The 13,919-nt window shown below is 34.3% G+C and overlaps 10 non-coding genes across 10 annotated transcripts; all 10 read left to right on the top strand.

Moving 5' to 3' along the window:
* The first annotated feature begins 523 nt into the window (after positions 1 to 523).
* LOC149418386 (5S ribosomal RNA) lies at positions 524 to 642 on the top strand. Its single transcript, XR_016303077.1, has one exon. It is a non-coding gene; the product is annotated as a 5S ribosomal RNA (ribosomal RNA).
* A 703-nt stretch (positions 643 to 1,345) lies between these two features.
* Positions 1,346 to 1,464, top strand: LOC149418385 (5S ribosomal RNA). The gene has a single exon (XR_016303076.1). It is a non-coding gene; the product is annotated as a 5S ribosomal RNA (ribosomal RNA).
* A 328-nt stretch (positions 1,465 to 1,792) lies between these two features.
* On the top strand, positions 1,793 to 1,911 carry LOC149418384 (5S ribosomal RNA). The gene has a single exon (XR_016303075.1). It is a non-coding gene; the product is annotated as a 5S ribosomal RNA (ribosomal RNA).
* A 617-nt stretch (positions 1,912 to 2,528) lies between these two features.
* LOC149418383 (5S ribosomal RNA) lies at positions 2,529 to 2,647 on the top strand. The gene has a single exon (XR_016303074.1). It is a non-coding gene; the product is annotated as a 5S ribosomal RNA (ribosomal RNA).
* Positions 2,648 to 2,969: 322 nt separating this feature from the next.
* Positions 2,970 to 3,088, top strand: LOC149418382 (5S ribosomal RNA). Its single transcript, XR_016303037.1, has one exon. It is a non-coding gene; the product is annotated as a 5S ribosomal RNA (ribosomal RNA).
* Positions 3,089 to 3,664: 576 nt separating this feature from the next.
* On the top strand, positions 3,665 to 3,783 carry LOC149418381 (5S ribosomal RNA). The gene has a single exon (XR_016303036.1). It is a non-coding gene; the product is annotated as a 5S ribosomal RNA (ribosomal RNA).
* Positions 3,784 to 4,359: 576 nt separating this feature from the next.
* On the top strand, positions 4,360 to 4,478 carry LOC149418380 (5S ribosomal RNA). Its single transcript, XR_016303073.1, has one exon. It is a non-coding gene; the product is annotated as a 5S ribosomal RNA (ribosomal RNA).
* A 617-nt stretch (positions 4,479 to 5,095) lies between these two features.
* On the top strand, positions 5,096 to 5,214 carry LOC149418379 (5S ribosomal RNA). Its single transcript, XR_016303072.1, has one exon. It is a non-coding gene; the product is annotated as a 5S ribosomal RNA (ribosomal RNA).
* Positions 5,215 to 5,536: 322 nt separating this feature from the next.
* Positions 5,537 to 5,655, top strand: LOC149418378 (5S ribosomal RNA). Its single transcript, XR_016303035.1, has one exon. It is a non-coding gene; the product is annotated as a 5S ribosomal RNA (ribosomal RNA).
* A 576-nt stretch (positions 5,656 to 6,231) lies between these two features.
* On the top strand, positions 6,232 to 6,350 carry LOC149418377 (5S ribosomal RNA). The gene has a single exon (XR_016303034.1). It is a non-coding gene; the product is annotated as a 5S ribosomal RNA (ribosomal RNA).
* The last annotated feature ends 7,569 nt before the right edge of the window (positions 6,351 to 13,919 follow it).

Below are 13,919 nucleotides of genomic sequence, written 5' to 3'. Positions count from 1 at the left end.
AAGTGAAACTTCTAGTATTCTTCTCTCTCTCTCTTTTCATTTCATTCTCTCTTTTTTTCTGTCTATTGACATATTTATAAGTAGCATGTGATAAAAAAAATTAAAAGTTATAAAAAAAGAAAAAAAAAATTAGTTAAAGCGGGGATCGAACCTCGGTTCTTCACGACCACAGTCGTGCGCTCTGCCTGTAGACAGCGAAGATGAGTTAGGAGAGTGAGTTAAACTAGGTATATAATATTAGCTAGGCTCCTATAGCGAAATGATCCCTTTTTTTCGTCACGGTCATGAGTCGGTTTTACTCCGGTCCTCGAAATTGCATGACGCGCGTAAAGAAGTTTCACTTCAAAAAATTCCTCCAAATTTATGGATATAATTACGATCTTTTTCAAGCGCGTATGTAATGATTATTTTTATCAACGTCGCATACACCTTGCTAATGTTTTCAGTATTATTAGGGCTTTTTTATACTAATTTTCATATATTTATTGGCAGGTAGAGTAGAAATTAATATTTTTTAGCGTTTGCCAACGACCATACCATGTTGAACACACCGGTTCTCGTCCGATCACCGAAGTTAAGCAACATTGGGCGCGGTCAGTACTTGGATGGGTGACCGCTTGGGAACACCGCGTGCCGTTGGCCCATTTTTTATGGTAATTTCATGTTTTTTTTTATTTTTTTATCGTTACTATAATTAATAATATCATAAAATTCTTTAACTTTTCAAGTATGCTACAGGCCTAAAATATTACTTAGTGGATTGATATTATGGTCAACCATTGAAAAAAAAAAAAATGGGTGTGTCAAGCCTACGCAAGACAGAAGTGAAACTTCTAGTATTCTTCTCTCTCTCTCTTTTCATTTCATTCTCTCTTTTTTTCTGTCTATTGACATATTTATAAGTAGCATGTGATAAAAAAAATTAAAAGTTATAAAAAAAGAAAAAAAAAATTAGTTAAAGCGGGGATCGAACCTCGGTTCTTCACGACCACAGTCGTGCGCTCTGCCTGTAGACAGCGAAGATGAGTTAGGAGAGTGAGTTAAACTAGGTATATAATATTAGCTAGGCTCCTATAGCGAAATGATCCCTTTTTTTCGTCACGGTCATGAGTCGGTTTTACTCCGGTCCTCGAAATTGCATGACGCGCGTAAAGAAGTTTCACTTCAAAAAATTCCTCCAAATTTATGGATATAATTACGATCTTTTTCAAGCGCGTATGTAATGATTATTTTTATCAACGTCGCATACACCTTGCTAATGTTTTCAGTATTATTAGGGCTTTTTTATACTAATTTTCATATATTTATTGGCAGGTAGAGTAGAAATTAATATTTTTTAGCGTTTGCCAACGACCATACCATGTTGAACACACCGGTTCTCGTCCGATCACCGAAGTTAAGCAACATTGGGCGCGGTCAGTACTTGGATGGGTGACCGCTTGGGAACACCGCGTGCCGTTGGCCCATTTTTTATGGTAATTTCATGTTTTTTTTAATTTTTTTATCGTTACTATAATTAATAATATCATAAAATTCTTTAACTTTTCAAGTATGCTACAGGCCTAAAATATTACTTAGTGGATTGATATTATGGTCAACCATTGAAAAAAAAAAAAAAATTCCTACAAAGTTATGGATGTAATTACGATCTTTTTCAAGCGCGTATGTAATGATTATTTTTATCAACGTCGCACACACCTTGCTAATGTTTTCAGTATTATTAGGGCTTTTTTATACTAATTTTCATATATTTATTTGCAGGTAGAATAGAAATTAATATTGTTTAGCGTTTGCCAACGACCATACCATGTTGAACACACCGGTTCTCGTCCGATCACCGAAGTTAAGCAACATTGGGCGCGGTCAGTACTTGGATGGGTGACCGCTTGGGAACACCGCGTGCCGTTGGCCCATTTTTTATGGTAATTTTATGTTTTTTTTTATTTTTTTATCGTTAACATCATAAAAAATTTTATATCATTCTTTAACTTTTCAATTATTCTACAGGCCTAAAATATTACTTAGTGGATTGATATTATCGTCAACCATTGAAAAAAAAAAAGGCGTTAAAAACAAAAAAATAATTTGCCATAGCCGAGAATCGAACTCGGATCAACTGCTTGGAAAGCAACTATGCTGACCATTACACCACCAACGCCAGTTGTCGAGATGAGCTAAGAAGCATTTATATTTTACTTCAAAACTTTGACTAGATCAAATGAACTTTAATCGGTCCCGCATTTTCGTTTCGGTCATGAGTTGGTTTTACTCCGGTCCACGAAATTGCATGACGCGCGTAAAGAAGTTTCACTTCAAAAATTAGTTAAAGCGGGGATCGAACCTCGGTTCTTCACGACCACAGTCGTGCGCTCTGCCTGTAGACAGCGAAGATGAGTTAGGAGAGTGAGTTAAACTAGGTATATAATATTTACACCTTGCTAATGTTTTCAGTATTATTAGGGCTTTTTTATACTAATTTTCATATATTTATTGGCAGGTAGAGTAGAAATTAATATTGTTTAGCGTTTGCCAACGACCATACCATGTTGAACACACCGGTTCTCGTCCGATCACCGAAGTTAAGCAACATTGGGCGCGGTCAGTACTTGGATGGGTGACCGCTTGGGAACACCGCGTGCCGTTGGCCTATTTTTTATTTTAATTTCATGTTTTTTTTATTTTTTTATCATTACTATAATTAATAATATCATAAAATTCTTTAACTTTTCAAGTATGCTACAGGCCTAAAATATTACTTAGTGGATTGATATTATGGTCAACCATTGAAAAAAAAAATTCCTACAAACTTATTAATGTAATTACGATCTTTTTCAAGCGCGTATGTAATGATTATTTTTATCAACCTCGCACACACCTTGCTAATTTTTTCAATATTATTAGGGCTTTTTTATACTAATTTTCATATATTTATTGGCAGGTAGAATAGAAATTAATATTGTTTAACTTTTGCCAACGACCATACCATTTTGAACACACCGGTTCTCGTCCGATCACCGAAGTTAAGCAACATTGGGCGCGGTCAGTACTTGGATGGGTGACCGCTTGGGAACACCGCGTGCCGTTGGCCCATTTTTTATTTTAATTTTATGTTTTTTTTCATTTTTTTATCGTTAACATCATAAAAAATTTTATATCATTCTTTAACTTTTCAATTATGCTACAGGCCTAAAATATTACTTAGTGGATTGATATTATGGTCAACCATTAAAAAAAAAAAATTCCTTAAAAACAAAAAAATAATATTCCATGGCCGAGAATCGAACTCGGATCAACTGCTTCGAAAGCAACTATGCTGACCATTACACCACCAACGCCAGTTGTCGAGATGAGCTAAGAAGCATTTATATTTTACTTCAAAACTTTTACTACATCAAATGAACTTTAATCGGTCCCGCATTTTCGTTTCGGTCATGAGTTGGTTTTACTCCTCGAAATTGCATGACGCGCGTAAAGAAGTTTCACTTCAAAAATTCCTACAAACTTATTAATGTAATTACGATCTTTTTCAAGCGCGTATGTAATGATTATTTTTATCAACCTCGCACACACCTTGCTAATTTTTTCAATATTATTAGGGCTTTTTTATACTAATTTTCATATATTTATTGGCAGGTAGAATAGAAATTAATATTGTTTAACTTTTGCCAACGACCATACCATTTTGAACACACCGGTTCTCGTCCGATCACCGAAGTTAAGCAACATTGGGCGCGGTCAGTACTTGGATGGGTGACCGCTTGGGAACACCGCGTGCCGTTGGCCCATTTTTTATTTTAATTTTATGTTTTTTTTCATTTTTTTATCGTTAACATCATAAAAAATTTTATATCATTCTTTAACTTTTCAATTATGCTACAGGCCTAAAATATTACTTAGTGGATTGATATTATGGTCAACCATTAAAAAAAAAAAATTCCTTAAAAACAAAAAAATAATATTCCATGGCCGAGAATCGAACTCGGATCAACTGCTTCGAAAGCAACTATGCTGACCATTACACCACCAACGCCAGTTGTCGAGATGAGCTAAGAAGCATTTATATTTTACTTCAAAACTTTTACTACATCAAATGAACTTTAATCGGTCCCGCATTTTCGTTTCGGTCATGAGTTGGTTTTACTCCTCGAAATTGCATGACGCGCGTAAAGAAGTTTCACTTCAAAAATTCCTACAAAGTTATGGATGTAATTACGATCTTTTTCAAGCGCGTATGTAATGATTATTTTTATCAACGTCGCACACACCTTGCTAATGTTTTCAGTATTATTAGGGCTTTTTTATACTAATTTTCATATATTTATTTGCAGGTAGAATAGAAATTAATATTGTTTAGCGTTTGCCAACGACCATACCATGTTGAACACACCGGTTCTCGTCCGATCACCGAAGTTAAGCAACATTGGGCGCGGTCAGTACTTGGATGGGTGACCGCTTGGGAACACCGCGTGCCGTTGGCCCATTTTTTATGGTAATTTTATGTTTTTTTTTATTTTTTTATCGTTAACATCATAAAAAATTTTATATCATTCTTTAACTTTTCAATTATTCTACAGGCCTAAAATATTACTTAGTGGATTGATATTATCGTCAACCATTGAAAAAAAAAAAGGCGTTAAAAACAAAAAAATAATTTGCCATAGCCGAGAATCGAACTCGGATCAACTGCTTGGAAAGCAACTATGCTGACCATTACACCACCAACGCCAGTTGTCGAGATGAGCTAAGAAGCATTTATATTTTACTTCAAAACTTTGACTAGATCAAATGAACTTTAATCGGTCCCGCATTTTCGTTTCGGTCATGAGTTGGTTTTACTCCGGTCCACGAAATTGCATGACGCGCGTAAAGAAGTTTCACTTCAAAAATTAGTTAAAGCGGGGATCGAACCTCGGTTCTTCACGACCACAGTCGTGCGCTCTGCCTGTAGACAGCGAAGATGAGTTAGGAGAGTGAGTTAAACTAGGTATATAATATTTACACCTTGCTAATGTTTTCAGTATTATTAGGGCTTTTTTATACTAATTTTCATATATTTATTGGCAGGTAGAGTAGAAATTAATATTGTTTAGCGTTTGCCAACGACCATACCATGTTGAACACACCGGTTCTCGTCCGATCACCGAAGTTAAGCAACATTGGGCGCGGTCAGTACTTGGATGGGTGACCGCTTGGGAACACCGCGTGCCGTTGGCCTATTTTTTATTTTAATTTCATGTTTTTTTTATTTTTTTATCATTACTATAATTAATAATATCATAAAATTCTTTAACTTTTCAAGTATGCTACAGGCCTAAAATATTACTTAGTGGATTGATATTATGGTCAACCATTGAAAAAAAAAATTCCTACAAACTTATTAATGTAATTACGATCTTTTTCAAGCGCGTATGTAATGATTATTTTTATCAACCTCGCACACACCTTGCTAATTTTTTCAATATTATTAGGGCTTTTTTATACTAATTTTCATATATTTATTGGCAGGTAGAATAGAAATTAATATTGTTTAACTTTTGCCAACGACCATACCATTTTGAACACACCGGTTCTCGTCCGATCACCGAAGTTAAGCAACATTGGGCGCGGTCAGTACTTGGATGGGTGACCGCTTGGGAACACCGCGTGCCGTTGGCCCATTTTTTATTTTAATTTTATGTTTTTTTTCATTTTTTTATCGTTAACATCATAAAAAATTTTATATCATTCTTTAACTTTTCAATTATGCTACAGGCCTAAAATATTACTTAGTGGATTGATATTATGGTCAACCATTAAAAAAAAAAAATTCCTTAAAAACAAAAAAATAATATTCCATGGCCGAGAATCGAACTCGGATCAACTGCTTCGAAAGCAACTATGCTGACCATTACACCACCAACGCCAGTTGTCGAGATGAGCTAAGAAGCATTTATATTTTACTTCAAAACTTTTACTACATCAAATGAACTTTAATCGGTCCCGCATTTTCGTTTCGGTCATGAGTTGGTTTTACTCCTCGAAATTGCATGACGCGCGTAAAGAAGTTTCACTTCAAAAATTCCTACAAACTTATTAATGTAATTACGATCTTTTTCAAGCGCGTATGTAATGATTATTTTTATCAACCTCGCACACACCTTGCTAATTTTTTCAATATTATTAGGGCTTTTTTATACTAATTTTCATATATTTATTGGCAGGTAGAATAGAAATTAATATTGTTTAACTTTTGCCAACGACCATACCATTTTGAACACACCGGTTCTCGTCCGATCACCGAAGTTAAGCAACATTGGGCGCGGTCAGTACTTGGATGGGTGACCGCTTGGGAACACCGCGTGCCGTTGGCCCATTTTTTATTTTAATTTTATGTTTTTTTTCATTTTTTTATCGTTAACATCATAAAAAATTTTATATCATTCTTTAACTTTTCAATTATGCTACAGGCCTAAAATATTACTTAGTGGATTGATATTATGGTCAACCATTAAAAAAAAAAAATTCCTTAAAAACAAAAAAATAATATTCCATGGCCGAGAATCGAACTCGGATCAACTGCTTCGAAAGCAACTATGCTGACCATTACACCACCAACGCCAGTTGTCGAGATGAGCTAAGAAGCATTTATATTTTACTTCAAAACTTTTACTACATCAAATGAACTTTAATCGGTCCCGCATTTTCGTTTCGGTCATGAGTTGGTTTTACTCCTCGAAATTGCATGACGCGCGTAAAGAAGTTTCACTTCAAAAGGAAAAGCAAAGAAAGTTCCAAATTTACAATGAACTTTATAATGTTTAAAACCAGCCAAAACTACACATTTTAAAGTAGTGAGTGACGCGGTGGAGTCTAGCGTTGAATGACGTCACGTAACCTCAATCTCTCTGCCCGATGACGCCTCGAGCGGTTCTTATGTATATAAAATGTGCGTACGAAACAAACGTTCAGTATTCAAAATCGAAATTATTTGTTGTCAAGTTAACAATCCTACCCTTAAAAGGTATCTTCAGTTTTTCCATCACAAACACATTATGATATGAAGCTGTTTAAGGTAATCAATGATGTGGACGATTGCCTTTGCTTGCAAGAGAACCTTAATAACTTTTTCAAATGGCATTCTGGCAATGACTGAAGAAAATACTGTTCTTAATATTAACAAATGCCAAGTCATGAGGTTCTGTATAATTAAACATCCAAAAATATATAATTATTAAATGTGTAATCTTGACTCCGTGTAGGCGGAATACTTGACCTAGACATCATTTTTGACCAAAAACTTTGTATCGCATATAACTTCTATCGCTAACAGGGGTATGAAAATGTTGGGTTTTATAGTAAGGATTTCCAACTATTTAAATCATATTCACAAATTAAAAATTCTGTGCACATCTCTCGTTAGAAGCATTTTAGAAAATAACTCTACAATTTTGTCACCCGTCTTTGATAATCATATTGATATCGTTGAAAGAGAATTTTTGAGGTTTATTTATTTTAGACTGTAGAATCAAGAGATTATAAGTTTTTATTACATTCATTCAAAATTGTTGATGTTTAGTGACAGAAGAACATTTTTTGACTAAGTATAATTTTTTATATATTCCCTGGTATGTATTATTGTAACAATCATACTACGGTTTCACGATAAAATTCTGTTATAAATAGATTACACCCCACTGGTAACTCGTATGCAATATTAGCTAATGTTTTTAATATGCCTCTATCGAAATATAAATCTGTACTGATTTACCATTTTAGCAGTACTTATATTAATGAGATCACTGAATATCAGGTTTAGGTTTCTTTTAATAACTTTGTAATAATGTGTATACTTTTTTCTTGTCAAGTTATTAAATCTTATAATTTTTCCCGTTGTATGTACTGTGACTGTCAATAAGTGTCATGTATGTAAATGGCACTTATGCCGTTCATAATTCTAAATAAATAAATATTGTATGTATTATTAAGATAGAGCAGTTATTCCCAGGGTATTGTGTTTATTCCTTGTAGCCTTCGTTTGACATTGTTCGCGCATGGTTGGTTTCTTGTTGGCTGGTTGGTTGGCTGGCTGGCTGGTGCTGTGGTGTATTTGGGCGGGCGCGCGGTGGAACGCGTATTTCCTCGTCTCCCGTCCGTGACCGTCGCAGACTGGATTCCCGCCAAATTATGCCGCCATTTTTTGCTAAGCAGGTATTCGACACTTTTGCGAGTCGGCGCATATCTCAGGCGTGCATCGCCGCAATGGCCACACGATATCTGATCAGACGTAATTATCGCATTTAAAACCAAAGTCTCACAGCACACAAATCATTCGCAATCACGATGTAGGATTTGGGCACCACAAATGATTGAGCCATGGAGAACTGACTCAATGTTTACAAAAAAGGGTCGCTATTCGTTCATCCCACGCGTAACTACTGAAAACAGACTAGGAATCAAAAGTTTGATAGTGATACACAGGTACCTACTCCAAGCATCGCCCTTGTGAACGTCGACTATTCAGAACCGATCCATTGCTTGAAGCGGCTTTAGCCGTGTTTGGTTATATCCAGGATTTTGTCAATCAAACCCCCCCCCATCTCCTCCCCTTCCCCACTCCCTTCAGTCCCACAGCATACCCCAATAGGGCATGTCATAGTCCGAAAAGATGGGAGCAGTTCAGTGGTGTTCACTTAAAAAAGGAAAAAAAATCTTCCTAATGAGAGGCTACTATTCAGAATTATAAAGTTGCTTGAATTGTTTTGTGACCAAATTTGTTACCAACTCCCCTCCACCATACCTAGAAGAAGAAGAATTAATTAGAAAGTTTAACTTTCATCTTTCTCCTCTCGTCCACTGCGTCGGAGTGGTTGGGACTCTTGAAAAGTAAACCTACGTATTGGAGAGATCATTGTTGTAGGGTGGAAGAAAAACAATACCTGACTGCATATTGAAAGACAAAAGGGGCAAAATAGGGCAAAAAAAACATCCCGCAGGTGACGAATTCCAAAGAGGTTCCAAAAGAATAAGGTTCAGTTTCCAAAGAATAAGGTGTTATGTTTTTCCTGCAACTTTCTGAATAAATAATAAATAATGGATATTTGTTTACGTCCGTTCAAAAGGCTTTACGAATATATTTACGTAGCTAATACAATATAATATAACAGTGCAGTAATATTGCAAGCCTTTGTATTCGTATTTCGTAAAAGCTTTATTATTCATATGATCATTCTTTTAAAGTCATTTGACTGCATGCTGATAGATAGGTGCCTACAAAACAGAGAGTATATACCATAACCAAATTAATTCTAATAACCAATAATAATTAACTGATCGTATAGAAGTCCTGTTTTAACTGACTATTTTGCTAATTTTTTATGTTCCGGTTCCGGTTCAAGAGGGCGGCCGTGTTGGATACTAACTACCCTTTTATCCCACCAGAAATCACATGACCGTGGCTCCTACTACAGGGTGGGGCATAAGTAATCACCCGATGTTCTTTTGCTGTAATTTTTTTTTTATGATAAACTTTAGTATTGCTTGTTTTTCCGCGTCGTTCTTGCAGAGCAAACCGATGCATGTCTTATTGATTTATATTGTGCGTTTGTTTACTTCACAAATTTCAAAACCGAATTGACATTTGGCGCCATTTGCAAAAGTTAAAGAGTTTTCCAATAGGGTGATTATTTTTGCCGCACCTTATATGAGCTGTCAAATCGGAATAATCAATATTTTTGCGGGATGGGGGCCTGAACAAGGTTTGAAAATGGAATTGTCATTGAGCTGGCGATATTTCTTTAGAAAAATTTATATATTATATAATTGTATACTTATTTGAAATAAAAAAAATGATACCTTAAATATTTGTATAATAATAATAATAATAATAATAATAATAATCCGGTGTTTATTCCGGTATGTGGGGAGGTTAGTGCAGTCCCACACATTCCATATAGAGATAAAACAAAATATATAATCAAAAACAAAAAGATAGAACAGAAAGAAAAATAAAAGAAAACAGAATAAATTGAAAATAAAATAGAATAAAATGATAAAATAATAGAATAATAGAAAGTTGAAGCCTTTAGGGAGTCGTGACTATGTTAGGTGCTAGTATTTTTCTCCAGTGTGCGTCAATGCTGGAGGATGGAGTGAGGCGGGCTTCCATAGTGAGGATATTTCCAGAGCTTCTTATCCTTTCCCTCATTCCTGCCACCCTGGATCTAATAAGGGCTGCATATCCGGAAACTCGCCCCTCCGTGAACATACGGGAAGCGCTGCAGTATCTGGGGAGACAAAACATTGTGCGGAAGGCGTTGTTGTATTGGACCCGTAGTCTTTCTATACTACTCTTTTTGTAGTTTGCCCATAGTTCGCACGTGTACAACGTTGCGCAGAAGGAAAGGAAGAGCGTCCTTTTTACTGCGGTACTGCAAAGGCGAAATCTTCTACTGAGCATGTTTGCTTTGACGCTGAGAGCTCGCCTTTGTCTATCGATATCATCATCGTCCATCAGATTACTGGTGATTATGTGACCATAACCCTAACTGTCTTTATTATCTACTTTGCTTCTTATTTTGAATAATGATTAGTTATGGTTCAAATATTGTTACAATATACTGTCAAATTACCCATCTGGTAACGCATCTAATACGTATTTTTTCTTTAATTTTGAAATATTTTGTTTTTGTATGTAGAATTACTTTATGTTTGTGATTAATCTTATGTTTGCTTCACTCAAATGTAAATTATTGTTAACCTCGATACAGGCTTAATCCTAGAGATGTTGATTTTTATGTGAATTTTATCTATAGTGAGATGCAATAAATAAATAAATAAATTTGTCGTATATATTTAAGTACCTACTTATGAATTTTTTGATTTCAGAGGAAATTATGTTTTCTGATTACTTATAAGACAAAATTAGATACTTACTTTTTTGGAAGCTAGGTTTCTGTTCATAAAACTACTAATATTTTTCTTCTCCTACCTCAACCACTCATCCTCTCTATTTCCTACTCAATCATCCACCCTTCTAATCTCCTTGGTGACTTCACGATGCGAGGGATTCATATCTACATCCCCACCCCCTTCATACTGCATGTATGACTTAGAGATTCGCTAAACGGGTTGATGGATGATCAGCTTCCGTAAAATTTTTAATATTTCCACGTTACATTATATATTTAACGAGCATTCCTTTTGAAAATGATGTAAGAATCACTGGCATAATACTTGATTTTTGAACTTATTTGATAAACAATACATAGTAAAAAAGATAATGTAGGTTTGATAGATAGTCCAGATTGGCGTAAATATAAAGTCTTGAATAGTAGGTAGATAACTGTATGAAAATACGTCGCTATCTTTAAATACATCTTAAAATAAACTTGTTCACTAACGTGCAGTGTACAAGTGTACAAATACAAGGTATTTTTAATACGTACTGCGAAAGAACTTGAGAAAATAACGCCGAAGAAAAAACACGCTGTGAAAAACTGCGTCTGGGAAGACGCATACATTTGTTGTCGACTAAGAATATTTTAGATGCCTGTTTATGGGTAAGAAACAATAGAAGTTAATGGGTATTATTAGAAATTAATGGGTATTATTAGAAATTAACGGGTATTATTAGAAGTTAATGGGTATTATTAGAAATTAATGGGTATTATTAGAAATTAACGGGTATTATTAGAAGTTAATGGGTATTATTAGAAATCAATGGGTATTATTAGAAATTAATGGGTAATATTAGAAATTAATGGGTATTATTAGAAATTAATAGGTATTTTTAGAAATTAATGGGTATTAATAGAAATTAATGGGTATTATTAGGTTGTGTCAAGTTGTCTACTACACTCGCCTATGAGAAATTAATGGGTAGTATTAGGTTTTGCAAGTTGTCTACTACGCTCGACTGTGAGAAACTCACCATATTACTTTTGATGACGGAAAAATAAAATAAAGATAATTTCCCAATGAAAAGGAATTTTCCCCAGTACAATAAATAAGGTAAGTATTTTATAATTAACAGCAGCACCAATATTTAAGGTTTCATTATGGAAACATTACAGTAAAATAGCTTTAGAATAGATACAAATTTAAAACTAAAAATAGTATTAAAAATATAGCTTGCTAGTGAATCCGCAATGCTTCGCTATTGATAATGTTTTTCTAGGGTATCTCCGACTTCTTCCACTATTTACTCTTATATGTCACAATGTTACTGTTAAAAAACTACATTACATCGACATCAAATCGACTCCGTATCTCATTCTGGTGCAGAGATATTGCCTAGGGTGTCCCCGATTTCTTCTACTATTCAACCCACTTTGTAAATAATCCTGACACTAATAAAAACTAACTTTTAAATTTTCAGCGAAATCCGTCGACTACTTTTCGAGTTTTGCGAGCACGAACAGTTACAATTAAAATTCTTATAAGATTTTTGTACCACAACACGCATCGATCTCGAATCACGACAACGACGTATACAATATACTCATACATCGATCTCGAATCACGATGACCTATACAATATACTTCTAAATCGATCTCGAATCACAATGTCGTATACAATATACTCATACATGTATAAAAATGCTAAACTTTAAAATAAACACCACAATGTTAAAATAATGTGCCATTATTTATCACATTATGGAGGTAACGTATTATGTGAGGTAAGTTTAGAGACATAAAATATGGCGTCGATACGACGCAGCTTTGCGTGGCGTCGAGCGTCGCGACGTTATAAGTTTATCGCCTTCTTGAAACCGTTAATTAATAGAGTAATTAAATATCTAAAAAAATTTGAAGAATAATAAAATTATTCACCAACTGTCTTGGCAGCTGGCTTGCCACACGTTTTTAAGTTTTCTCATTAATAATACTTATAAATTGCGTGATTTGTACAAAATTACTGACTTGACTTCACGTGATAATAATGCGATGGGGGGAATAGGGGTTTCGATTGGGTGGAGATGGGGGAAGTCAGCGTTGGTTGGAGTAAAAGGAATAATGCCCAATTTATATAATTTTGGTTGCCTTGTACAGATGGGACAATTTCATTTGCCTTAATATCCCCGCGGTTCGAGATCTTCTGGAAATAAATGCGAATCCCCATCGCCATTAAGGTAAATTATCATTTCTTTATCTTTTTTATACGGTTTGGCGCCAAATCGGAGGACGGCGGCGTAAATGCCCAAAATGATGATAATTGCGCGCTTCTTTTGATTCTGAAAATAATATTACCACAAAATGGTCATAAATTGTTGCAGAATTCGGTTTTATTTTTATTTTATTGAAATGTTATCATATCTCGCTATTTATATTCAGATGTTAGAAGGTCTCCTCTAGTTCGATTACGCCAATATTAGCAACTTACTAAGGTACTTCACCTTCACCTGCCAATTGTATAGCAAATTTAATAATAAAACAAGGGTTAATATTTGGCAAATTGAAACGATGTTTTTCGACACAAGGTCGATAATAAATAAACGTAAGCAGTGAACCTTTTCGACATAACGTAGTTATATTGTTCCATAAATTCAAAACATAACTAAAAAAACATATCTACTGAAAACTAAAAAAAGAAAAATCAAACAACGACAGTGGTAAAAAAATTTTCTTAATAAGTTAAGACTATGTTCACCACATGAGAAAATTCTTTCTGATGTAGACATTTTCAATTGTAACGAAACTACATGTAAAATCTCTATTAAAAATGTATTCATATCTTAACTTAAACTAATTACTTAAAAAATATGCTATATTGTGTAATGAAATATATTATGGGGTATCGCTTGTTAAAATTATATTATATTCATCATTATACTAGTACATATATTTAACAATTAAAAATAATATATATACAACTACAACAGGGTACCACTTTAAATTAAAAATATAGATATCATCAACAAAATATATATATTTTCTTA

Source organism: Hesperophylax consimilis, chromosome 13 (assembly GCF_061612785.1).
Source record: "Hesperophylax consimilis isolate HC1 chromosome 13, BYU_Hcon_1.0, whole genome shotgun sequence".
In the NCBI taxonomy this organism is placed as follows: Eukaryota; Metazoa; Arthropoda; class Insecta; order Trichoptera; family Limnephilidae; genus Hesperophylax; species Hesperophylax consimilis.
This window is presented reverse-complemented; position numbering and strand designations above follow the sequence as displayed.